Raw genomic sequence first — 27,619 nt, forward strand, 5'->3', positions numbered from 1 at the left:
GGGTGCAGGACTGGACTCCCCACACTACGTGACAACTTAACACGGCTACCCCCTGATACAGTGCAGGCGCAATGAACCATTAGGACATCTTGATTATCAACAAGCTACAGTCTTCGGAACAGAAAAAACAGTTCCTTACTACTTGAGCCAAAAGATATCCCTTTAACTTTAATACATGGCTTAACTGCTACTGCTGCTCAAGCCTGATACTGGAAGGTCATATATTCATACATGCATGCATGTGCGCGCACACACTAAACCAGTGTAATACATAGGCATAAGGCCTAAAATTCTTAATTATTATCATCACATAATTACTGTGAATCTTACTCACTGATAGCATTTTGAGATTTGTCACCACTGTGAGGTAATGTTCACCTAAAGATTATAAGTCTTCAAGCCTGTAGGGAAGTACCTGTCTGGTACTGCTCAAACTCAAAATTATTAGGCCCCAGTATACACTAAAGAAAAAGCACTAGTTAAGGAACCAGCAATATAAAGAGGGTGTCCAGAAGGCTTCAGACCTGGTAGTCTGTGGGCTAGCAACAGTATTGATTCTCCTATATGATTAAGGCCTAGTTTTTTGACTAGTATAGGACACAGGCACAAGTTACCCGGAAGGTATAATAATATTTGGCCGAGAAGGATCCCATAGACAGAGCCATGTAGACTTCATTCCTGATATTTTGGGGGCTAGCAACCTCACTCAGAAAGTGCTGGCCAGACAGACAGCCTAACAATTATGGGGCTAGAGATACCTCACAAACGTTATCCTGCAGACTGCTTTCATAACCTTGGAGCTATTAATACCACAAAGACACCAGTGGCCAGATATAATGAGCCTTTCCTGTAAAAGAAGGACTCACACATTCAGCAGAGGTCAAACCCAAGACATCAGAAGATGCTTTTAGCTAGCTGAAAGTAATAGGCTATTATAGTGGTTGGGAGCAGTCACGGTCAGACAATGTATTTCACAAGCATCTATTTTAATCTTCAGGCTACTAACCTCAAAAAGCCACTGCCCTGAAATGAGAAGGTTTAATACTCTTTGAAGTAGAGACACAAAATGGCAGGCATCAGGCTTTATAACCTTGAAGATAGCAACACACCACAACGATGGACCTGTATGCAAAATTCAGACTAGAAACATCACTAAGGCTTAGTGACTGTTTGGTTAGTCTCATGACCCAACGCATCTTTTCTTGCATTAATTCCTGAAGAGCCTTTTCTCTATCTATATTGCATAGACATACAGGCATAAAGGATTAAATCTGTAACCCTTCTGCCCCTCTGAGTTGGCATCAACAAGGGCCGGGTTCAGTATCCAGGGGTTCTGTTTCAGTACCACAATGCATAACTGGCTCGAGCCCCCACCCAGTGACCTGGGACACTCACATGCCACACACCCCTGGGCACCTCTAGGAGGCAATACTTCCCCTCTCGCAAGCACGGAGTCTGAGTGTAGCAAAATCTTTTTAATAAAGGAAGGAATCAATGCGGCATCCCATTGGAGAAACACCACAAACAGGGTTATAACACAAACCATAAACAAAAACCCACCTCCAAGTACATTTGACACTGTCCTTTTTCCCCTTAGGGTTTTAAGTCCACTCACCCCAAAGTCCAACAACCCAAAAGTCTCTGGTCAATGCCACCCCAGAGTTTGAGAGTTTATCTGTAGAGGTCCCTCCCCCCAGCCTGGGTAGAAAGGGGCACCTTACGTGGTCCAGGGCCAACTGCCCTGCCTCTCTGTGGGTTCTGCTTCTGTCTTCTCCATGAACTGCTCCGCTTTACCAGCTGCTCCATTCTGCTCCTCCAGCCGTCCTCAGAAACTGCTCCGCTCCACCAGCTGCTCTGCTCCATGAGCTGCTCTGCAAACTGCTCGGCTCCTCTCGCTCTGTGGGCCACTCCACCCGTCCCACAGCTACTCCACTCTGCCCGCCGCTCTGCTGCCACCAGCAGTCCCGTGATCCGCTCCAGCCATCCCCGCAACTGCTCCACTCCACCAGCTGCTCTGTTCCACAGTATAACTGCAGGCTCCTCCACTAGTTAGCACAGTACTCAGTGCTCTCAGCTCAGTTATTTCAGCTCTTTAGTGATTTCAACTCTTAGTGATCTCAGCTCTTAGTGGGGGAGCCCCAGTGCACCATTAGCCCAAAGTGAGTTCAGCTCAGTAACCAGTATTTAGATTCTTGAGGGAATAAAAAAATCAACTTCTGACATTCCACAGTGGAGAGAGGAGGAGGAACTGGTGCTTCTGGCTCCACAGGACGGACGGACGGACGGACGGACGCCTGCCTGCCTGCCTGCCTGCCTGCCTGCCTGCCTGCCTGCCTGCCTGCCTGCCTGCCTGCCTGCCTGCCTGCCTGCCTGCCTGCCTGCCTGCCTGCCTGCCTGCCTGCCTGCCTGCCTGCCTGCCTGCCTGCCTGCCTGCCTGCCTGCCTGCCTGCCTGCCTGCCTGCCTGCCTGCCTGCCTGCCTGCCTGCCTGCCTGCCTGCCTGCCTGCCTGCCTGCCTGCCTGCCTGCCTCTCACTCAATTCACTGGGTTTTGGAACCCATGTCCCTTGTCTAGCAAGTACCACCAACTGAGGGTGAGTCATTTGTCACCAAGCAGTCCCACAGCTCGGCAGTCTGGGATAGGGTAGGCATGCATATGCAAATACACTCTCTGAAATTCTTTCCACCAGATGTCAGGGTAGAGCTTATCCTGACTCTGCTTACAAATCATAATGACCATAGAATGTGATCTTCTGCTGTAATAATAGAGAGAAGGCGGGTGAAGTAATATATTTTCTTGGACCAACTTCTGCTGGTGAAAGAGACAAATTTCCCACAGAGCTCTTCAGCTCTGGGAAAGGTACTCAGAGTGTCACAGCTAAATACAGGATGGAACAGACTATTAAGCATAAAGAGTTAACATGTTGCAAGAAACCATTCAGAATGAAATGGGCATATTTTAGAACCAACATGGGCATAACAATACTGCCAATAATAATAGTTATTAATAATTAGAAAGGCCAACAAATTTTTGGTTTAGCAATACCACACTGGTACTGCTCTGCCGGCATAAAGCCCTAAAAATTGTGGGCAAGCAACAAAACACATTTCGCCCTGCAGGTATGAATCCAACACATAAGCATATAAAAATGACACTACTTAAGCTAGTATCACAAAGTCGCTGCATTGGACACCTTTTATCTGACATTGTTAGCAACATTATTGATTCCTCTGCAGCTGTCCTTAAGGCCTGGTAATCCATGGTTTGGCAATGCAACTGCTCTATAGGTATAAATTGCAATATTCTTTGTACTATCGACATCTCACATAACCTGCTGTGTGGATGTAAGGCCTAATATAATTTTAGGGCTAGCCAACTAACACAGTGAATCCCCTGCAGGCATAAAGCCTACATCTTCGAACTAGCAATGGCACATAGTCCTTGTAGGCAGGGGATGTGATGTATCATGTTCACTGAGGCTCCACCACCTTCCATTTCAGTCCATTTCACTCCAGTTATAGATTGGGTTTTAATACAATTTTTCTCCCTCCCCTCGCATCAGCCCTGACTATATGTTAATATACTTCCTGCATCATGTAATGTACAGTAGTCTGGGAGCTGACCTTGTTCATGAAAACAAAGGCAAAAAAAGCATTGATTATATTAACTTTTTCCATATCTTCTGTCACTAGGTTGCCTCCCTCATTCAGTAAGGGGCCCATACTTTCCTTGATCACCTTCTTGTTGCTAACATACCTGAAGAAACCCTTCTTGTTACTCTTAAAATCTCTTGCTAGCTGCAACTCCAAATGTGATTTGGCTTTCTTGATTTCACTCCTCCATGCCTGAGCAATATTTTTATACTTCTCCCTGGTCATTTGTCCAAGCTTACACTTCTGGTAAGCTTCTTTTTTGCATTTAAGATCAGCAAGGATTTCACTGTTAAGCCAAGCTAATTGCCTGCCATATTTACTATTCTTCCTACACACCAGGATGTTTTTTCCCTGCATTCTCAATAATGATTATTTAAAATATAGCCAGCTCTCCTGGACTCCTTTCCCCTTCATGTTATTCTCCCAGGGAGCCTGCCCATCAGTTCCCTGAGGGAGTCAGTCTGCATTTCTGAAATCCAGGGTCTGTATTATGCTGCTCACCTTTCTTCCTTGTGTCAGGATTCTGAACCCAACCATGTCATGGTCACTGCCTCCCAGGTTCCCCTCCACTTCTGCTTCCCCTACTAATTCTTTCTCATGTGTGAGCAGCAGGTCAAGAAGAGCTCTGCCCCAGTTGGTTCCTCCAACACTTGCACAAGCAAATTGCCCCCTACACTTTTCTCAAAAGTTCCTGGATTGTCTGTGCACTGCTGTATTGCTCTCTCAGCAGATATGAAGGTGATTAAAATTTCCCATGAGAACCAGGCCTGTGATCTAGTAACTTCTGTTAGTTGCCAGAAGAAAGACTCATCCACCTCATCTCCCTAGTCTGGTGGTCTACAGCAGACTCTCACCATGACATCACCCTTGTTGCTCACACTTCTAAACTTAATCCAGAGATTCTCAGGTTTTTCTGCATTTTCATACCAGAGCTCTGAGCAGTAGAGCTAAAATCAGTATTACCATATTTGATTAGGATTAGTGTGTCCGCAAATTGACAGTATTGGCCTCCGGGCAGTATCCCACAGTGCACCACTGTGACCGTCTGGACAGCAGTCTCAACTCAGATGCAACGGCCAGGTAAACAGGAAAAGCTTCGTGAACTTTTGAATTTCATTTCCTGTTTGCCCAGTGTGGAGCTCCGATCAGCACGGGTACCGATGCAGTCCCAAATCCAAAAAGAGCTCCAGCATGGACCAGACGGATGACACTGGATCTGATCTCTGTATGGGCAGACAAATCTGTCCTATTGGAGCTCCATTACAGAAGACGAAAAGCCAAAGCGCTTGAAAAAAATCTCCAGGCTATGATACAGAGTCCACAGTACAGTGCTGTGTGACAACCGTAATGGAAAGCCAAAGAATCAAATGGACGCTCATGGAAGGAGGGAGGGGGTACTGAGGACTCCAGCTATCCCACAGTTCCCAGCAGTCTCCGAAAAATATTTACATTCTTGGCTGAGCTCCCAGTGCCTGTAGGGTCAAACACATTGTCCGGCGTGGTTCAGGGAATAGCTCGTCAATTTACTCACTCCCCCCCCCCATGTGAAAGAAAAGGAAAAGAAATCGTTTCTTGACTTTATTTCAATGTCACTGTATGTCTACTGCATACTGCTGGTAGAAACGGTGCAGAGGCAGAGCACAGTATCCTCCTCTCCTTTCCCTTCCCTGGTAGCAGATAGTACTGTACAAAAGGACTGATAGCCATCTTTGTCATCATCCCTTGAGTGCTCCTGGCTGGCCTCAGGTGAGATCAGCTGGGGGTTCCTGGGTAAAAATAGGAATGACTCTCAGTCATTCCCAGTAGATGGTACAGAATGGCTGGTAACGGTCTTCATCATAGCAACTGGGGACTGAGCTCTATCAGCCCCCTCCCATTCCTGTGTAAAGAAAAGATTCTGTACTGTCTGAGCTATCATAGCAGTGGCATGCTGGGCTCCTCTCCCCTGCACAGTTTTATGTCCTGCTTGGACTATAATAGCAGCTGGAGATTTCCTCCCTCTCATTTTATCAGAGTCCTTTGTCCTTCTTCCCAGTGCCACATACTCTGCAGTGATCCGCTCAAGGTCATTCTTGGCAGTATCATTGGTGCCCACGTGGAGAAGCAGGAAGGGGTAGTGATCCGAGGGCTTGATGAGTCTCGGCAGTCTCTCCATCACATCCTGAATCCTAGCTCCTTGCAAGCAGCTGACCTCTCGGTTTTCTTGGTCGGGCTGGCAGATAGATGACTCAGTCCCCCTGAGGAGAGAGTCCCCAGCCACCACCAGCTTCCTCCTTCCCTCAGACGTATCATGTAGTACACCCTCCGCATTAGTGCCTGTGGACAGAACATGAAAACGGTTTCTCAATTGCATCTGCATTGCTTCTCTTTCTTCTTCTGGAGGTCACATGCTGCAAAATTTCTTCACTCACCTTCTGTCCCTGCTGCGCAGCCTACTCTGCTCTTCAGAATGCTGTGCCCCTAGAAGCAGATCCTTCAGACTCTTCATTTTCTCTTATGTAACACGGCGTGGAGATTTGTTTCTCCAGCCTGGAACCTTCTGTTCCAGTACGGAGACCAGTTATACAGATAAAGTCATTTCTGTCCTGTGGAAGAAAGATAAACCTGTCCTGTGCAGGTAACAACAACTGAACGCTCACTATCCATATTAGCTTCCCTCTAAGAGCTTTTTCAGCTGTTGCAGCAAATGCTCAGAGAAGTCTGCAAGATGAAAGCCTCAGTGTGCTCTCCCTAGGTGAACTCCCAGGTAAACTCCCTCTGTTAGCCTCCGCTGTTTGCCGCTCCAAGCCACGGGAGGCTGGTTTGAACTGGTACACAGAGCGGGGAATAAAGGTCCCTGAAGGAGATGCCCCCCAAGAGACCCCAGGCCTTAAAAACCCTCCTGGGAGCTGAGGTAGATTTGAGATCACAGTGAACCGTGAATGTTCTGTGCACGAGAACAGGGGCCTTTGAGAACAGGGGCTGCTAGGGAGTTTCGTAAGGGTGTTTGGAAGGGGAGTGGGAAAGGGGCAAGGGCCCCTTGCTGTTATTTTTGTTTTAAAACCTATAAACTAAATGACAGTCAAAACATCTTGCTTTAAACAACCCCTTCATTAACTAGGAGACAATGCAGACAGTAACCCAACAGCCAAGTGGGAGCTATCCAGTTCATTGCATTGAGTGTGGCATGTATGATTAGCTGCCCTGTGAGCAGGTGGCTAATGTGTGCATTTGGTGCAAGGAGCTCCTCCTGGTCCTCAGAGACCGCTTACGGGCTTTGGAGGCCACGGAGGTGAAACTGGAGAAGCTAAGGGAGGCAGAGATGCATGTTGATGTGGCTTTCCGGGACACTATGGAATAGTCCCATCTCTGGTCAGACGCCCCTTGCGCTACTGAGGAAGTACATGTAGCAATGACATAAGGAAGGATAGGAGGAGACATCCTGGAGGCCAAATTTAGGCTGCTAGGGAAGAGAGTGAAATCAAGATGGCATTCTCAGCAATGGTCGCAGTTCCACGTGCAGGGCCAGGTAAGCAGGCAGAGCTTCAGAGTCTCAATGCTTGGATGCGACCATGGTGTAGAGAGGAGGAATTTAGAGTCATTTGGAACTGGGGATACTTTTGGGATGGGGGAGCCTATACAGAAGAGATGGGCTTCACCTAAACCAAAGTGGAACCAGACTGCTTGCACTAAACATTAAAAAGGTTGAGGAACAGTTTTTAAACTAGGAGATGGGGAAAGCTGACTGCCGCAGAGGAGCATGCGGATCGGACAGAGACTTAGAGGAGAGTCTGCTAGAGAGTCTCTAGGTTATAGTCAGGAACAGAGAATGATAGAAGATAATATAAGGGCCAGATCAGGCGAGAAACATTCACATAAAAAGGAATCTGATACATCAGAAAAGAGCAGACAATTAAAGAGTGACAAGTTTCTAAAGTGTTGGTACACAAATGAGAGAAGTCTAAATAGTAAGATGGGTGAACTAGAGTGCCTCTTGATAAAGGATATTGATATAATAGGCATCACAGAAATCTGTTGGACTGAGGACAATCAATGGGACACAATCATTCCGGGGTACAAAATATATCGGAAGGACAGAACAGGTCGTAGGGGGATGCGGGGGGCGGCGGGTGGCACTATAAGCAGGGGCAGCTCCAGGCACCAGCCTGCCTGCCGTGCTTGGAGCGGCAAAATACCTAGAGCGTCCCCTGTCTATAAGTGAAAGAAAATGTAGAATCAAGTGAAGTAAAAATCTTAAGTGAATCCACATGTTCCATAGAGATCTATTATCTACCACCTGATAGACAGTGATAACGATGATGAAATGATAAGGGAAATTAGAGAGGCTAACAAAATTAAGGACTCAGTAATAGTGGGGGATTTCAATTATCCCCATATTGACAGGGAACATGTCATCTCATGACAAAACGCAGAGACAAAATGTCTCAATACTTTACATGACTGCGTCTAGGAGCAGCTGGTACGGAAACCCACACATTGAGAGGCAACTCTACGTTTAGTCCTGAGTGGAGCGCAGGAGATGGTCCAAGAAGTAATAATAACAGGACCGCTTGGAAATAGTGACCATAATATAATAACATTTAACGTCCCTGTTGTGGGAAGAGCATCTCAACAGCCCAACACTGTGGCATTTAATTTCAAAAAGGGGAATTATGCCAAAATGACTGGGGTTAGTTAAACAGAAATTAAAAGATACAGTGACTAAAATGAAATCACTGCAAGCTGCATGGGCGCTTTTTAAAGACACCATAATAGAGGCCCAACTTCAGTGTATACCCCAAATTAAGAAACATAGTAAAAGAACTGAAAAAGCTACCGTGCCTTAACAACCATGTAAAAGAAGCAGTGAGAGATAAAAAGACTTCCTTTAAAAAGTGAAAGTCAAATCCTAGTGAGGTAAATAGAAAGGAGAATAAATACCGCCAAATAAAGTGTAAAAATGTGATAAGAAAAGCCAAAGAAGAGTTTGAAGAATGGCTAGCCAAAAATTCAAAAGGTAATAGCAAAACTGTTTTAAGTACATCAGAAGCAGGAAGTCTGCTAAACAACCAGTGGGGCCTCTCAATGATAGAGATACAAAAGGAGTGCTTAAAGACGACAAAGCCTGGTCCACACTACGCAGTTAAATCGATTTAAACACACTACAAGGCACTTTAAATCGATTTTAAGGGCTCTTAAAATCGATTTCTGTACTCCTCCCCAATGAGAGGAGTAACCCTAAAATCAATATTACTATATCGATTTAGGATTAGTGTGGACGGAAATCAAAGTTATTGGTCTCATTCTTTTACTGTAGCTACCCAGAGTGCACCACTCTGGAAATCGATGGTAGCCTAGGACCATGGACACACACCACCGAATTAATGTGTCCTAATGTGGATGCATAAAATCGATTTTATAATATCGGTTTTATAAAACTGGTTTTAGTAATTTCGATTTTATGCTGTAGTGTAGACGTAGCCTCACATTTCGGAGAAACTAAATGAATTCTTTACTTCAGTCTTTATGGCTTAGGATGTTAGGGAATTTCCCAAACCTGAGCCCGCTTTTGTAGGTGACAAATCTGAGGAATTGTCACAGATTGAAGAGTCAGTAGAAGAGTTTTTGGAATTAATTGATAAACTTAACATTAGCAACTCATGGTGACGAGATGGCATTCACCCAAGAGTTCTGAAAGAACTCAACTGTGAAATTGCAGAACTATTAACTAGGGTTTATAACCTATCCTTTAAATCGGTTCCTGTACCCCATGACTAGAACCTAGCTAATGTAAGGCCAATATTTAAAAAGGCTTTAGAGGTAATCCAGGCAATTACAGACTGGCAGGTCTAAAGTCAGTACCAGACAAATTAGTAGAAACAATAGTAATGAACAAAATTGTCAGACACATAGAAGAACATAAATTGTTGGGCAAAACTCATGGTTTCTGTTAGGGGAAATCATGTTTTATTAATCTATTACAGTGCTTTGAAGGGGTCAAGAAACATATAGACAAGGGGGAATCCAGTGGACATAGTATACTTAGAGTGCCAGAAAGCCTTTGATAAGGTCCCTCAACAAAGGCTCTTACATAAATTAAGTTGTCATGGGATAAGATGGAAGGTCCTTTCATGGACTGAGAACTGGTTAAAAGACAAGGAACAAAGGGTAAGTATTAATGGGAAATTCTCAGAATGGAGAGGGGTAACTAGTGGTGTTCCCCAAGGGTCAGTCCTCGGACCAATCCTATCCAACTTGTTCATAAATGGTCTGGAGAAAGGGGTAAAAAGGAGAGGTGACAAAGTTTGCAGGTGATGCTAAACTGCTCAGGACTGTTAAAACCAAAACAGACTGTGAAGAACTTCAAAAATATTGAACAAAACTAAGTGACTGGTCAACAAAATGGCAAATGAAATATAATGTGGATAAATGTAAAATAATGCACGTTGCTAAAAATAACCCCAACTATACATACAATATGATGGAGGCTAATTTAGCTACAACAAAGCAGGAAAAAGATCTTGAAGTCATATAGTGGATAGTTCTCTGAAGAGGTCCACGCAGTGCGCAGAGGTGATGAAAAGAGCAAACAGGATATTAGGAGTCATTAAAAAGGAATAGTGAATAAGATGGAGACTATAAGATTGCCACTATATAAATCGATGTTAGGTCCACATCTTGAATACTGCATGCCGATGTAGACTCATCTCAAAAAAGATATACTGGCACTAGAAAAGGTTCAGAAGACAACTAAAATGATTAGGGATTTGGAGAAGGTCCTGTGTGAGGCGAGATTAAAGAGGCTGGGACTTTCCAACTTGAAAAAGACTAATGGGGGATATGACAGATATATAAAATTATGAGTTATGTGAAAAAAGTAGCAAAGGAAAAGTTATTTACTTATTTCCATAATTCAAAAACTGAGGGCTGGTCTACACTACGGGGGAAAATCGATCTTAGAGATGCAACTTCAGCTACGTAAATAACGTAGCTGAAGTCGAAGTATCTGAGTGAGAGAGGTGCAGTAATGCGCCCTTTTCCTGATCGATCAGTACTGGCTTCATGCTGTGTGACTTTAGGGGCTGAATCTTTCTCAGCGAGTTCCTTCACCTCAGGTAGCTAGGTGCAGCTGCTGCACTCTATCTTTGCCACTTGTGCTAGCCATAATTTTCAGGGTTCACACTGGATCTGTCGACCTCTCATAATGCCCAAGGCAATATTTTGGAGAAGCCTTTCATTGCTGATGGCCTTGCTCCAATGACCAATCCACTACTTCAGATATTACACGCCCCCCCCCCACGATCGGTCAGACTTCGGGGATGGGGAGGCTGTAGAGGAATTAAAGAGACACTCTTACATTTCCCCAGCATTTTCTGTGACTTACTTTTTCCCTCTGGGACTTCGGCACAAAATTCCTTCTTGCTGCCAACAGAACATTGAACAGCCTGAGCCCACATTAAAAAAGTCACTACCAAAACGATTTGTATTGGCTTATCGGAGACCACAGCAACTGTCAGTTCAGCTTGCAAATACTCAGCTTCCAAGTGCAGTTTAGCCAAAGGCACTAGGATTTTGTAACCACCTACTAACTAAAGAATTTCTGATCAGGGATCCACGTAAAGAGGAAGCAAAAATCCAGGAAGCAGAAAAAGAACTTCAGATCAACACAGACTCCCCAACTAAGGAAGAGATCATTCAAACAATCAAATCCTTAAAAAATGGGATCGCTTGTAAATCCTGAGTTACTAGCATCTATCCTGGCCCATCTCTTTTCTGATAAAGGGAAAAGGCCAGATGAGTGGATCAATGGGCTTATAGTGAAGCTACCAAGGAAAGGAACTCTCAGTGATTGTAATAACTGGCGTGGTATCACACTTTTATCTGTGCCAAGCAGAGTATTGTGTTACATCATAGTTCAGCATATATCAGAGGCAGTCGATAGTGTTCTCAGAAAAAAGCAAGCCGGTTTTCAAAAACGGCGTGGATGTACAGACCAGCTCTTCACTCGAGAAAAAACAACTCCACTCAATGCATTCAGCCAGCAAATTGGAGGGAAAATCAACTGCAATAAGACAGATATGACCTTTAATATTGCCTCACCATCAGCAGTATGAATAGAAGAGTATGGTCTCACCAATGTAGAAACATTCACATACTTGGGCAGCATCATCAGCCAGGGAGGTTGAACAAGTCAGGACATCCGGAACAAAATCAGTAAAGCCAGGAACATCTTCAGGAGCTAAATACAGCCTAGTATCAGGAGGTAGCCGTGTTAGTCTGTATCTACAAAAACAACAAGTAATTCAGTGCCACTTAAAGTCTAATAGACTTATTTGGGCATAAGCTTTTTACTTGCGAAAGTTTATATGCAAATTAATCTATTAGTCTTTAAGGTGCCACAGGACTCATTGTTGTTTTTGTAAATATAGTCTGAAAATCATCAAAATACACCACCAAAACCAAAATAAATTTATCAGAACTATGTAGTTTCAACACTCCCCCGCTGCTTGCTGCCCCAGGCACTCGCTTGGAGGGCTAGTGCCTGTAGCTGCCCCCGATTGTTCGATCTTGTTTTTTGACGCTCAGGCCTTTGCGGTTGCGCAGGAGAGGACCAATTGTTTTGGCCAACTCTCTAGCTAAGCGTTGAAGAAGTGGAGCACTGTCTGCTAAAAAGGATGGAAGTGCTTGAGGCCATCTCTTAACTCGGAGGCTATAGATAGGCTTTTATCTACAGGAAGGGCATGTTGACCTAACTATAAGAAAACTGACCAGGAATTTGCAACTGAGCAAAGGACAAATGTTGCTTTAGGACACATAGGGAAATATGTCCTGGAGGGAAGCCCAGAAAAGGGTAATGGAATCTTAGAAACCCCTATGGTGGGTGCAGATTCAATGAGCTCTGTAACTGGAGGCAAACCCAGTTCAAAGAGGGAGAAAGGTACAGTGCTTGCCAGTGGAAGGTCTTGGACCGGGGCCCAGAGACAGACGTTAAGAAGAAATGTGCAGAAGTACAGGAATATGTTCCTACTAGTTACAGGGAAGGATTGCCTGGGATGAGTTTGCTGGAGTGGCTTCTGTACTTTCAGGTACTCAACCTGAGATTCAGATTTTTTAAGCGGGGACTGTGTAACTCTCCTCCCAGAGGAGAGCAGCAGTACAGCTGACCTCTTTGGAACAGAAGGGGTGACAGAGTTAGTTTTTACAAATGCAGTTGGAACAACATTTTGCAAAAGTCGGGCCCCACTTTTGCAAAATGTTCCTGCTGCACTTGTAAAAATGAACTCTCTCTCTTTAAGGCACGAAAAAAGCCTTTCCAATAGCTCAGGTGTCAGTAAATATGCTAACTCACCTGAAAAAGGGAAGGGGAAGGCCATTTCTCAGGCAGGTAAATCCCTCCCAGCAGCTAAGCAGGGAACACGGAGTAATGGGAGTGAGGAACAAAGGAATTCCAGGATGGAGCGGATTCTTCCCATGGCCTTAAGAGGAAATAAAAATCCACAGAGAGTGAGCGAGTAACCTGCAATGTCTCCATACACCTTTCCTTGCCAAAACCCCAAAAGCCTTGTGGAAGAAAAATTAAAGCAGGGTAAATATTTTAGACAGGTTTAAGGACAGAGTGACCTGTAACTCTAATCCTAACAATGCGAGAGTTGTAATGAGAGACTGCCTCATGCCTCACTATTCTGCCTCCTTTAGTTGTTAAGAATATTATGCTGATTTAAGCAGAAACCTTGAGATAAGATAGTTTCCAGAGGGAGTTTGTATAAACGAAGGAGAGCAGTTAAACTAATGGGAAGGTATAAATACTTGTCTTATGCTACTTGGAGGGGGAAGGTCTGCCTAAGGTCAGGACCTTCCCTCTGCCTAAGGTCAGGACCTTCCCTCTCCGACTGCAGTGTTAGTATGCAATTGCGTGTAATAAACTATCTCTGAACTTGTTGCTAACAAAAGCAGTGAGGACTTGTTTTCTTCCAAAACCTACATGAACTAAAAACTTTTACTGAGGGTGACAAATACAGTAAATGCTGAACAAACTGGATTATCTAAACAGAAGGTGTAGAATGAAAAATCATGCTTGGAAGCACCTCTCATGAATTTGCTGATAATTTTCTGTCTCTTACTACACAAGCTGTGTGCTAAAACAACGAATTTGGTATTGATGATAATTACTTTAAAACTATGTAACATTTTTGGAAGAAATTTTAGTACAGGCTAGGAGTGATAGCAAGAAAGTCCTATAAAATACTACTTCTCAGCCGGTATCTGTGAACAGACTTAGAGCTTGGTACAGCAGAAAAAGCATTGAAGACCGAGACTACAGTGTTAAAGGGGAAATTGAGGCATGCTCCCTCATGGCATTGGTGGCTAAATGCTCAGACACCTGCACTGTAGAAAATATTAATATCTATATTGAGTTAACAATGCTGTACTTTAAAAGGCTTTCAGGAAACTTGGGGAAAGGCACCCAGAAGTTTGTAAAAACATTGTGGGGGAGGGGCGGTGTCACTAAAATGTTTGGTAAACACTAATACATTAGGCGGCCAAAAACTAAAGAGAATTTTACATATTGCCTTTGCACTGGTCATTGACCAACCCTCCGGCAGTAATCTAAGGAGAGGTATGATATTACACATAATATTCTTCAAGAAATATTGATGATATGACTATATATAGCTTAGATGTTTTTTGCAAGATCAAGTCATGTGACATTCCATTGGAAAGGTTATGATTTCCTGAATGTGATTATCCAGTATATATGCACATATCAGTTCTGTGTCTAAAGTTAGAAAAATTTAGATTATGTGTAGGTTTTTCTAAAAACATGGCGGCGCTGCAGAAGGATCAGGGCATGAATGGTTTGGTTTTCCTGAAGGGACGCTTAGATTGCAAACGTTAGAGAAACATGACTTTATGGAAAATTCATATGGAATAAAATAGGCATGAAACTACAGAGTTCTGGATGACATAATAGGTCCATTCCATTTTTAGCTTTGTGAATCTTTGATAACTAAGAAAAGACTTATGTGTCTGCTGAGTAAATGTGAAATTCCTTAGAGATTGTGGTACCCAGGTATAATTGCAGGCAGATATTTATGAAACCTGTAGTATCAAGAAAAACACTTCCCTTTGTTCTCAAGGTAGGCAAACAAAATTGTGATTTGACAACAGAATGAATTTTTATGCTAGTATTTCTGACTGTGACTAATATTTCTATCTTGGAAATAAACTAATTTGCTCTATATAATTTGCTAATTTTCTTTTGATTAGTTAATAAACTAAACTTCATACTAACTTGTATGTAGATTTGAAAATGGAAAAGCTAAATAATATATTAATGAATTCCTAGCGTTTATGTATTTGTAGGTCAATATATATCATTATTACTACTAATAACTATACAACACTTAGAACTTCTATGGTGTATTTCAGCTGAGTTTAAACTAAAATACCATCTCCTTTATCAACCATAAAGTGATCCTTTGGACTAGACAGATGTTTTATATAAAGATCCCTGTTATTACTGTAAACTGAAATATGTCAAATCTTACATGGTCTAATATGTGATTGATGAGGGAATTTCCTTAACAACCTAATTTTTATACAACTTTTGTATAAGGAAACATAATATAATGTTCAAGCTATTTTGTGCTAGAAATAAAATTTATGTTAGGCAATTATAAACACAGCATATCATCATAATTATTCATTGCTAATAGAGAATTCACCCTTTGGACTCAATTAGTCTGTCCTTTTTATTTTGTTATAGAATGATTACTTAAGTTAGTATTTCGGATTGTGCCTAATAATATTTTTGTATTGCAAGTATAGCTATAAATAATTATGTATTTAGCATATTGGTTTAATTTGTCAAATAAATATACAAAATTAAAAGTCATATCCAATATTTATGCATGTAGGAGAATGAAAAAAATGACATTAAAAATTTCTAAATAAATTGTTACAATTTTTTGGCACCGTTTTAAGGTATTGATATTAGTATTTATTAGTATTTTGCAGTTCTGTGATGTTAGATGGTTCTTCTAGGTAAAGGGTTTTTTTATTACTGTAAATCAAAATATTTCTGTTAAAGGGTCTGATCTTAATCCCATTTAAATCACTAGCAAATATCCCAGAGAATTTAAATAGGGGAGGACTGGGTACTTACCTTGGCTGGTGCCAAACTTTTTGTAATATCCTATCTATTTTTGTATGAGTCTTACATAATGAACTATAGTATTTGAAATATCTTGTACTAATAATTACAGTTTGTGAAATTACAATGGTAAAAAAGAAAGTTTCCCCCCTAGTTTCTCTACATGAGCACAATAATTAATAATTAATAAATGAATAATTGATTACTTCACTCTTTGAACATAAAGCTGTGCTTTACGCTTAACTCCGTTCTACTTAAGTGTGCTCATTCCGTGAATAAAGTACAGTGATTGCACTTAAATAGTTCCTTTTGGTTCTATCAGTATTATCAGTTTAAGCAGTAATAATTAAATTATAGGGAACATTGCTGTCTATAAAGAGAAGGAATGTTTCAAGTGCTCCTATGGTACTACTTCATGTGAGAGGTCTGATATATTTGCCTATGGAACTCATTATCATAAGATATTGTTGAGGCAGGATTAAAAAAGGAAGGAGAATTTTATGGAGAAATAAAATATCCAGATTTATAATAAAGGTTAAAAAATTAAAAATTATTTTTGAACCAGATATAAACCCTTTTCTTTTATTGCAGAAGCCAACCTCTAACCATTGGGTGTTAGGAAGAAATTTTGGACAAACAAGTTAGCCCATATCTGAAAACTGCAGACTTTCTTTCACCTTCCTCTAAAGCAGCCAGTCCAGGCCATTGTTGAAGATTAAATTAGCTGGACTAGACTGTAGGAGATGACTAGTTTGATTCAATATGGCACTTCTTATCTTTCTGTGCCTCAATAATACCTTGAGGCACTCAGCTCGCCCTGCATTTAGAAGCAGAGATTTCAGAAACTACATTATAACAGATCATCTACCTCAGTGTTTCTCAGATGGTGAGTCATGACTCCCTAGAGGGTCATGACAATTCATTGGGGGGAGTTGTGACCTTGTGAACAACCTAAACCAAAGAAAAACTTGCCCACCTTTGGCTTTCAAGGTCAACCTCTTGAAACACACATGCAAATAAATGAGTTAGTTTTATCATATTTATCACTGATATATATTTTACTCTTAGAGTAAGTAGGAAGATGCCAGGAAAATGTTTGACTTGGAATAAAGGGTCACCAACCTGAGAAGGTTGAGAGACATTGATCTAATTGAATATGATGGATCAGACATTTTGACATATATGCATTTGCTTTTATTCCACCTGCAGTAAATTCCTATTGGCCAAGGATAGATGGAGGGAGCCAATGTCACCACAGTGGCCAAATTCATTCTCATGGTGCGTTTTCCTCTTTTTCTGTTGTGTTCTTTCATCTGTTTAGCCACACTGGCAGGGAACATGACCATCCTCATTTCCATAGGAACAGATGTTCTCCTGCACAAACCCATGTATTTCTTCCTCGGCAGCTTGTCCTTTCTGGATATCCTGTGTCCAACCATCACGGTACCAAGGAGATTTTCTGGCAGTGATGGCCTATGACAAGTATGTCACAATATGCCATCCCCTGCAATTCACGGCCATATTGAATAAAAGATTCTGTGTTCAGATGGCAGCAGGAACCTCGATATCAGGCCTGGTCCACACTACAGCGTTAAATCGATTTAAACAGCTTTAAATCGATTTAACCCTGTAACTGTCCACACTACAAGGCACTTTAAATCGATTTTAAGGGCTCTTAAAATCGATTTCTGTACTCCTCCTCAACGAGAGGAGTAACTCTAAAATCGATATTACTATATCGATTTAGGGTTAGTGTGGACGGAAATCAAAGTTATTGGTCTCATTCTTTTACTGAGCTACCCAGAGTGCACCGCTCTGGAAATCGATGGTAGCCTAGGACCATGGACGCACACCACCGAATTAATGTGCCCTAGTGTGGACGCGTAAAATTGATTTTATAAAACCAGTTTTATAAAACCGGTTTTAATAATTTTGATTTTATGCTGTAGTGTAGACGTGGCCTCAGGCTTTCTTAATTCCCTGCTGCACCCGTCATAAACCTTTAGATTATCTTTCTGTGAGTCTAATGAAGTCAATCAATATTTCTGTGATATCCCTCCAGTGGTGGCCCTCCCCTCCTCCTCCACCTACACTAGCGAAATGGTACTTCTTATCGTAGCTGGGGTCTGAGGAAGTACTGCTTTTGTGATCACCCTGGTCTCCTACATCTATAGTGTTTTTGCTATCTTGCGCATAAGCTCTGCCAAGGGCAGGCACAAAGCCATCTCCACTTGTGCCTCCCACCTCACTGTGGTTGGCCTGTTTTATGGCACCACCATTTTCACCTACGTGTGTCCTTCCTCTCACTTTATAATTTTGTACTGATTTTTCCCTGTTTGAGTAACAGTTTCTCCTTTTTTTTGTTGCTATTTTATTCAGTTGAAAGGCCAGGAGTAAGATGGTGCTAGGAAATATAGTTTAACACTTTGATTCCAATTAGCACTCCCTCCCTTTATGTATTTGGGTCTGAGGTGAGGGAATGAAGATGTTCAGTAAAGTAAAGATTTTCAAAGGGAATAGTGATTTTGGGTGCCCAGATTCAGGCACCTCAAAAGGACTTGATTTTCAGAGAGCACTGCATACACACCTAGTGAAAAATTAAGCCCCTCTAAGGGGCGGGGTGTGGCATTTTTGTCTACACAAAATTGCTAGTCACATGTTCAGCTTTGTCATTAGGATGTTTCTCTCGCTCTGTATATAAAGGCATCCTGACTAAACTATTTTGGTAGTTTAATGCTGTCTTGGCTGGACAAATGACTTAAATGGGAATCTGAACTAGTCTCACAACGTAACGCTGAGTACAGGGAAGAGAGCAGGCTTGGATTAAAGGCTGGTGTCTTTGTTGAGAACCCAAATCCAGTTTCATCTATTCTTCCCCAGCCACAAAAACATGACCAATAACCATGACCAATAAGGTACCTATCTGTTCTCCTGCAACCACATGGAAATGACAATAACAGTTCACATTTAGGTTTTTTTTTATTTCAAGGACCAAAACAAGTCCAGACATAGACATTTGCTTTTCTCTTATTAATCCAATTGGAGTCTCAGAAGGCTTCGGAATCCCTCATACTTATCAGATCGTCAGGCACAGGATGTAGGCAGTCTGACAAAATGTTCAGAGCAGAGTCAGAAGACAGGCCAGGTCAGACTGATAATCAGGGGTCAGGAGATAGGCAGAGTCAGGTTACCAAGCGATCAGGTTCCAAGCCAGAGGGTGAACAAAAGGTCAGGTGTCAGGATAGCAGAAACTCATAGTTAAGCAGGAGGAGAAGGTAGCATAAGAGAAGCCAACCTTGACACCCTTGCACAGACAACTTCCTGATCCTCTGCTTGTTTTAAATGGAAACAGAGCTCAGTCCGTCAGATCTCAGGACTGGAGTCCTCTGTCAGAGTTGATCTTCTAGTTTTAACAGCTCTTAACATATTAGTAGGAAGCATGTCAGAGATTTCTGGTCCCAGAAGCCATGCTGCTCCTGACTCTCTTATCTATTTCCCCATAATCCTAGCTTGAACACTAGAGTGGTAAAATCTAACCTTTTATGGATTCAAAGGAGTCAATGATAGCTGTAGTCTAGTCTCCTTTGTTTACTTTGGGCTCTGTACGAGACAGTTCTTGCCCCCAATGAGTTTACAGTAAAACTAGACAAGCTAAAGGATACCCAGGGTTATCTGATACAAAAGCTAGGTAACTAGTTTTCCCAGTGGTGTCAGGAGATAAATAGGGATGGGAGCACAGCACCAATGTCTAATAAAAGATTGGTACACACAAGACTGCTTCTACCCAAAAATGCTTGTCTTTATTAAGTACAAAGCACACATAGAAAATAGCAATAGACTAGAGCACCCCATAATAGACTCTAGAGTGGTGTCAAGTAGAGGCAGCAGGTTTCTGGTAGGCAGTCAAAGTCTTTTTGCGCATGGAAAATCCAAACTTCTCCAGCATACGTGTTTACTCACTAAACTGTAATAAAGCAAATAAACTCCAAATAAAGCACATAACTCAAAATATCTTCTAAGATGCTAACAATTTCCCCAGCAATAACAAAGAACTCATAATTTTTAGTTTTCAGCAAATAAACCCTGGCAAGAAACAAAGACACAGGCATCCAGCCCAAGGTCAGCTAGTCACAGTCTCGTCCATTCCCATGGATTAGCCACTTTATTCTTTCTTTCTTACTTACTTACTTACTTACTTACTTACTTACTTACTTACTTACTTACTTACTTACTAACACTGCAGCAGTGTATATGCTTTTGTTTTGTCTGCCTGAGCAAGGCCAAATTCTTCTTGACTACATATTGTTCTCACTTCCAGCTTATGGTGGGTAAGTGAATAAGATGGCTGCGGGTTATGTCAAATCCAGATCTCTCATAACAGAATAACATCTATGTAAAAACAAAGTTAGAGCAGAAAGAAGCTCACAGTTGCAGTGTAGCCAACTCCCATGATTATACTGTGAGTTTCTCAATATTCAGTAGTTTTCTTAAACCCCCGTTCCCACAAGTAAGATATTTCAGGAGAATCACAACTTTCATTTAATGAAAAAGTTAATTTCTGGCCTTTTGTATATGCAGAGGAAATCTTGAAAGCATGAGATGAATGCAGAAAGCAGATAGTAAATAAAAAGATTACCTGTTAACTTTTAAGCCAATCTTATGATACTTGGTAGGGTCAAATCTTCTGTTTTTTGAATGCTTGGGATCAGGAATACTTCAGCCTTGTCTGATTTCACTTCAGGAAGGAAAGGAATGATAGTAATGTATTATAATGGGCTGCCCATCTTCTGATCGTTGGGTGGCAGGTGAATAGGGTGTGACAGAGAGACTGGGGAAATGGGAAAATAAAATAAAATGTCCTTTTCATGAATGGTGTATTTGTTGCCAGCAGAAGGAAAGGTGGTAAGTGGTGTATGAGGGTGTGAACTGTTCCCCTGGGCAGTTTATCATCAGTAAGAATCAAACCTGAGACTTTCAAGCAGCCGCCTCAATCACCTAAGCTAAGAGACCCACATATGTTACTAAATATTATAGCAGGCTTATCAACCTGTATCTGTGGCTATCTCACCATCAGAGGGTGAGACTACGTCTACACTACAGCATAAAATCGAAATTATTAAAACCGGTTTTATAAAACTGGTTTTATAAAATCGATGTTACGCGTCCACACTAGGGCACATTAATTCGGTGGTGTGCGTCCATGGTCCTAGGCTACCATCAATTTCCGGAGCGGTGCACTCTGGGTAGCTCAGTAAAAGAATGAGACCAATAACTTCGATTTCTGTCCACACTAACCCTAAATCGATATAGTAATATCGATTTTAGGGTTACTCCTCTCGTTGGGAAGGAGTACAGAAATCGATTTTAAGAGCCCTTAAAATTGATTTAAAGTGCCTTGTAGTGTGGACGGTTACAGGGTTAAATTGATTTAACGCTGTTTAAATCGATTTAATGCTGTAGTGTGGACCAGGCCTGACATAGCACCACACTGAATTTTGTGGTCTATTACAGTTTTGTTGGCTTTTTAGACAATGTGGTCATTCGTAATTCCTTCAGACTGTCGTTATGCAACAGGATTGTTAAGATCTCATTCTTCCCACAGTCTAGAATCATTTCAATGACTGGGGAAAATCACACCAGTGTATGTAAGTTCATCCTCTATGGTGTTACGGATTGTTCACGGGTGCACTGTTTCTTCTTTGTGGCTTTCCTCATCATGCACCTTTCACGTTAGTGGGGAACAGGGGAGGCCCTAGGTATTTTGACTCCCCAAGCACGGCAGGCAGGCTGCCTTCTGCGGCTTGCCTGCAGGAGGTCCCCGGTCCCGCGGATTCAGCGGCACGCCTGCGGGAGGTCCACAGAAGCCGCAGAACCAGCGGATCCTCTGCAGGCATGCCACCGAAGGCAACCTGCCTGCTGTCTTCTCAGCAACCGGCAAAGTGCCCCCGGCAGCTTGTCGCCCCAGGCACGTGCTTGGCGTGCTGGTGCCTGGAGTCGCCCCTGGTGGGGAATATGGGGATGACTGCATCAATCAGGACTGACTCCTGGGTCAATAGCCCCCTATACTTTTTCTTCAGCTACTTGTCAATACTGATCTTGGTTATTCCTCCACCATCACCCCGAAGACGATGCCATGCTTCTTATTGGGAAGGAGGAAGATTGCTTTCCCTCGGAGCACCATTCATTTATATTACTTTGTTCTTTTAGATCCCCTTCAATATCTCCTACTAACTGTCATGACATCTGTAACTCACTGCTCTGTACAGTTAGCCTCTTCAGAGTCTTTTTCCAGCTAATTTAGGCATCCATACTATTGACGTCATCTATGCAGTACTGGAAAATAGTTTTACCTTTTGCTTATGCTTCTGCTGGCCCCAGGAGATCAATCACTACTGCACTGTCATAAGTTACAAACGTAGAGTTGGTATTGAATATTGAAGTCCTCTTGGGTGTGTGTGGATGCAACATAGCCCATGATGCTATGAGAAAGTTTTAGATTTGTCCTAGGGTCATCATGTAAGATTTATTCTCTCCCTACATTGTAGAGGAGCATAGTGGGCATTGCTTGGCTGCTGCCCTTATCCATGAGACTGTGGCTGTCTCATGCTCCTCTGCATATTCTAGGGAGGATTGATAACATCCCTTCTTATTAAGATTGCTTGACACTTCCGTTTATAAGACCCTGTTTTCAGTTGCTTACAACTTAGAAAAACTAACTGTAAAGGCTGAGATTTCCCATGTTGGTTGTTTGTATCAGACTAAATTATTTTTGGGAAATTTCACCGAAAATAGTTTAGCCCTTTCTGAGAAGGAGGCTAGAGAAAAATAGGTTGTTTTGCCCACAGTAAAAAAAATTCTTGCCACGTTTTCTTTGAATACTTTAGTCTTTCGATATTTAGTCTTTCCATATTGTCCAGTGGGTGTCCTTGAAATCAAAGATATGGTTTTTTTGCTACAATCATCTGCTTGAATTTGACCATTATAAAATCTCTGAAAAATTGAATTTGCACATGTTCAACAGGAATATCTTTGATTTTAATTTCTTTAAAATGTTCAAGAGTCTATCCTCACTATGTATGCTCCATCCCGTCACAGCTCGTACATGTGAGCAGACTCCTACATGTGCACCAAAGCCAGAGACCAAAAGAGGGTGTGCCAGCCAAGGGCTGTAAGGGTGAAGCCAGACCTTCCCTGTAACTGGTGCGTCCAGCTGCTCCAGGCCAGGATGAGGCCAGATACTGGAACATAAAGTGAACCCTTCTTTCCTGTGCTATGAATTACCTACTCCCCTCCTTGACAGCTGGGCAGTATTGGAGGAAACTGTCCAATTTGAATGCAGTGTGGACAAAAGCTGGACCAGAGGGAGGGTTAAAGAGTAGATTGGAACAAGAAGTTTGTTGAGACAGACTGAAATCAGGGCGAGACACTGGGACTAGGACTACCCAAGCAAGGAGATTTGGCCAATGAATTGCAGGTGTAGAAGTGAGGCTGAAACTGAGTTACCAAGGAGACAGCGACTGGGAGCCAACAAGGCAGCGGGAGGGAACGCTGAGATTTGGGCAATGAGATTGGGACTGGGAGTCAGAGAGGGAAGCAGTGGGACGGACTGGGAGCCACTTGGCTAGGAGACTACACTGAGTTTAGATCAGCAGCTAGACGGGAGACTGGGACCAAAACTGGCTGAGCAACAAGACTGGGACTGGGATGAGAAGCCCAAGACTGTGAAGCTAAAGAGAATGAGATAGGGACAAGAAATCAGAGGTGAAGAAAAGACAGGTCTGGGAAAAGGACATATTGGAGAGGACAGGACGAAAGGGGTCAGACTTCAGGGGGAGCAGACAGAAGTGTCTGTAGTACTAGAACGCTCCTCTCCAAATCTTGGAATGGAACCCAAGAATCCTGAGTCTCACCATTCCTATGTGGTCAGCGACTAGCTCTGAAACACACTGGCAAAGTATGTCTCATCCCCCTCTAGTGTTGGTCTACATAGGCATTAGCAACCTAATGCTTTTATCAGTTTTTTCTACTACCTCCAGTGACAGAGATCTGTGAGGTGGATCTGAAGGTGCCAATCCTGCTGCTGAACCATGTGGGTTTCAGTATGAGGCCAGATGATATAATTTTTGATTATTCAATTTGCTTTTTTTTAAAGTAGGAAATTGCTCACACAAATGAATGTCATTAAATTTGCAAATTCTAGCCCTCAAAAATTAGGAAATACCAGAATTAAGCTTGCTTTTGGAACTTTAATTGCGCTCTCTTGCAAAAATAGAGTATTTGCTTACATAGTCAGATACTGTTTTTTTCTTTAACCAGGATTAATTTATTAGCATAAATTTAGCTAGTGCCAAGTAATATAATGGTAATTAAGCAAGTGCTAAATAGCTGTCAAATGCTAAGCTAATTAAAAAGAGAGCTTGATAAAGATTAATGGGTATTTTATAGTGCTTCAAAAGCTTCTGACAAGAGAAGTTGGGTTCATTTAGGAAAATTACAGGAAGAAAAAAGCTTTATATTTATTGGACCGCTTATAAAATTAAGGGCTATATTGAACCTTTAAACTCATTCCTGAGTACAGCTAGTTAGAAAGGAGAGGGAGAGTAGAGCAAGTGATTGGGGAAGTGAGGAGGACAAACCCAGAGTCCAAGTCATCAGGGAAATGCTGGAGAGCAAAGCCAGCATTGCAGCCGCTGCGCTGCACCTGGCAGGAGAGGTGGAGCGCCAGGCCCGAGGAGGGGTCTGCTGTGCATGAGCTCAGTGCCATGGTACCTTTGGCACCATTATAAGCCTGGTACTGAGATGGGGAGTGTGAAGTTGGGGATCACTCCTGATTAACAACATCATCCCAAAATTCTCCACTTGGGTGATAATATAAATCACCATGAGCACCATGAAAAGGGGCACTTGCAGTGACGGATTGTCTGTGAATCCCACAAGAATAAATTCAGTCAATGGGGTACCATTGTCCCCAGCCATCTTTCTCCACATATTTTGTCTCTGCGATAAGGATGACAATAATTATTCCATAAGAGGTAGGGGCAGAAATGATCCCAAAGTCTAAGGGTTTCCAATTTACAAAAAAAGGAAGGATGGTCCTGTGATTAGGGCACTGACCTAAGGCTTGGGAGATTCAGCTCCAATTCCCTACTCTGCCACAAACTTCCCAGAGAGCTTTGGGCGAGTTACAGTACGTCTATAGAGCAAAAGCAGCATATAGGCTATTTTACCTGAGCTAGTTTGAATTGAGCTAATGCAGGGAGCAATAGCTGTGAAGGTAGCACAGTGTGGGGGTTCCAAAGTGAATTAAACTAAGCTAAAGTTAGGAGACTTTAACTCTGAATAACAAGGGTTGAATGCAATTAACATAAAAATGGCCATACTCTATTGATCTAGCCCAATATTCTATCTCTATGCCAGATGTTTCAGAGGGAATGAACCCAACAGGGCAATTTCAAGTGATTCTCTGTCATTCAGTCCCACCTTCTACTACGTGGCAGTTTAGGGACACCAGACCCTGGGGTTGTGTCACTGACCATCTTGGCTAATACCCATTGATTTACCCATCCTTCATTAACTTATCTAAATATTTTCCCGCACACAAATCCACTTTAAATGCCTGCCTTTAGTTAAGTCAGATAAACTGTTATGGATGCCCCTGTATAGACATGCCTTTAGTCTCGCTGTGCTTTGATTCTTCATCAGTAAAAGGGGATAATAGCAATTCCTTGCCTCACGGGGATCTGTGAAGGTATATATAGATGAAAGAATGTGACGTGCTCAGATGCTTCTGTAAGGTGGACAGTAGATAGAAAAAAGAACAGGAGTGCTTGTGGCACCTTAGGGACTAACAAATGTATTTCAGGAGAAGCTTTCTTGGTCTACAGCTAGTCTATGCATCCCTAGAACTGAGCTGTAGCCCACGAAAGCTTAAGCTGAAATACATTTCTTAGTCTTTAACGTGCCACAAGTACTCCAGTTCTTTTTGAGAATATAGACTAACATGGCTGCTACTCTGAAACCTGTCAGCAGATAGAAACTGAATCAGACAAAAACAGCAAATTATTACAAGAGCCAATGGTAGAGTAAGGAAGGAAGAGACAAGAGGTAGGTGATTTAGTAGCTGTATAGTTCTGCTATGATTAAGTGGTAAGAGAAAGGTTTCTAACCATTAGAGCAGTGAAGTTCTGGAACAGCCTTCCAAGAGGAGTGGTGGGGGCAAAAGATATATCTGGCTTTAAGACTAAGCTTGATAAGTTTATGGAGGGGATAGCCTAATTTTGGCAATTAATTTAGCAATTGATCTTTGATTATCAGCAGGTAAGTATGCCCAGTTGTCTGCAATGGGATGTTAGATGGGTTGGGATGTGAGTTACTATAGAGAATTCTTTCTTGGGTGCTGGCTGGTGAGTCTTGTTCACATGTTCAGGGTTTAATTGATCGACTGGTCCACACTACACAGTTAAATCGACTTAAACAGCATTAAATCAATTTAACTCTGTACCAGTCCACACTACAAGGCACTTTAAATCAATTTTAAGGGCTCTTAAAATCGATTTATGTACTCCTCCCCAACGAGAGGAGTAACCCTAAAATCGATATTACTATATCGATTTAGGGTTAGTGTGGACGGAAATCAAAGTTATTGGTCTCATTCCTTTAATGTAGCTACCCAGAGTGCACCGCTCTGGAAATCGATGGTAGCCTAGGACCATGGACGCACACCACCGAATTAATGTGCCCTAGTGTGGACGCATAAAATTGATTTTATAATATCAGTTTTATAAAACTGGTTTTAGTAATTTCGATTTTATGCTGTAGTATAGACGTAGCCTTATTTGGGGTTAGGAAGGAATTTTCCTCCAGGGCAGATTGGCAGAGGCCCTGGAGGTTTTCCCCTTCCTCTGCAGCATGGGGTCACTTGCTGGAGGATTCTCTGCAGCATGAGGTCTTCAAACCACAATCTGAGACTTCAATAACTCAGACATAGGTTAGGGTTTTTTTACAGCAGCGGGTGAGTGAGATTGTGTGGCCTGCATTGTGCAGGTGGTCAGACTAGATAATAATGGTCCCTTCTGACCTTGAAGTCTAGGAATCTATGCGAAATTAGCATACTGTTTAAAAGCTGATTTTTGTATGTGACCTGCATTGCTTTTCCTCATAAGGATATGGAGTTGGGTTAGTAGTCTAAATTTGGGGTGGTTTTAATATGAAATTCCATAGATCTATGCATCCATGTTGTATGTTCGGAGTAATGGGCACTAGAGCAGGTGTAGAGGCGATGTCTCGAAAAATAATTGAAGGAAATGACTCTGAAAGGGTATCAAATGCAGGTTGATATCTGATGAAGCTGTTCCAGGCATGAAAAGCTGAGGGGTGGAAGTAGAAAAATGGAGAAACATGATGACAAGAGTTAACTGGATAGCAGATAGTGAGGGGGGAATAGGACATTTGTTTTGATATGTAGGTAGGGGCACAATTATGTAGAGCCTTAAAAGTGAAGATGAGGACACCACATTTAAAGAGGAAAGACCGGGAGTGAGTGATGGGGGCTATACTGTCACGGCAATGAGAATTAAGTGTAGTAAGAAGAGGCCCTGAGATATAAACCTTGGTATCAGAGGCCTGGTATGAGGGCTAAGGCCTGAACTGAAGTAATGGTCAAGACTTTGCTAACATAAAGCAAAGTTAAGCAGTAAGCCAGAGGCAGGCACTGCTCACAGAAGCTGGCAAGGAAAGGGCTGATGCTGCACAAAGAGACATAGCTAAAAGGTATTGGACACCAAATATGAGAACATATATGAGAGAATATGGACCTGAGTCCCAGAGTCCCATCGG

At 42.3% G+C, this 27,619-nt stretch overlaps 1 pseudogene; it reads right to left on the bottom strand.

The window, feature by feature from the left end:
* LOC115651256 overlaps window positions 1-24,760 on the bottom strand; it is a 53,335-nt pseudogene extending 28,575 nt beyond the window's left edge.
* Window positions 24,761-27,619: the final 2,859 nt, after the last annotated feature.

The sequence above is a fragment of the Gopherus evgoodei genome, chromosome 4 (genome assembly GCF_007399415.2).
Source record: "Gopherus evgoodei ecotype Sinaloan lineage chromosome 4, rGopEvg1_v1.p, whole genome shotgun sequence".
Taxonomy (NCBI): Eukaryota; Metazoa; Chordata; order Testudines; family Testudinidae; genus Gopherus; species Gopherus evgoodei.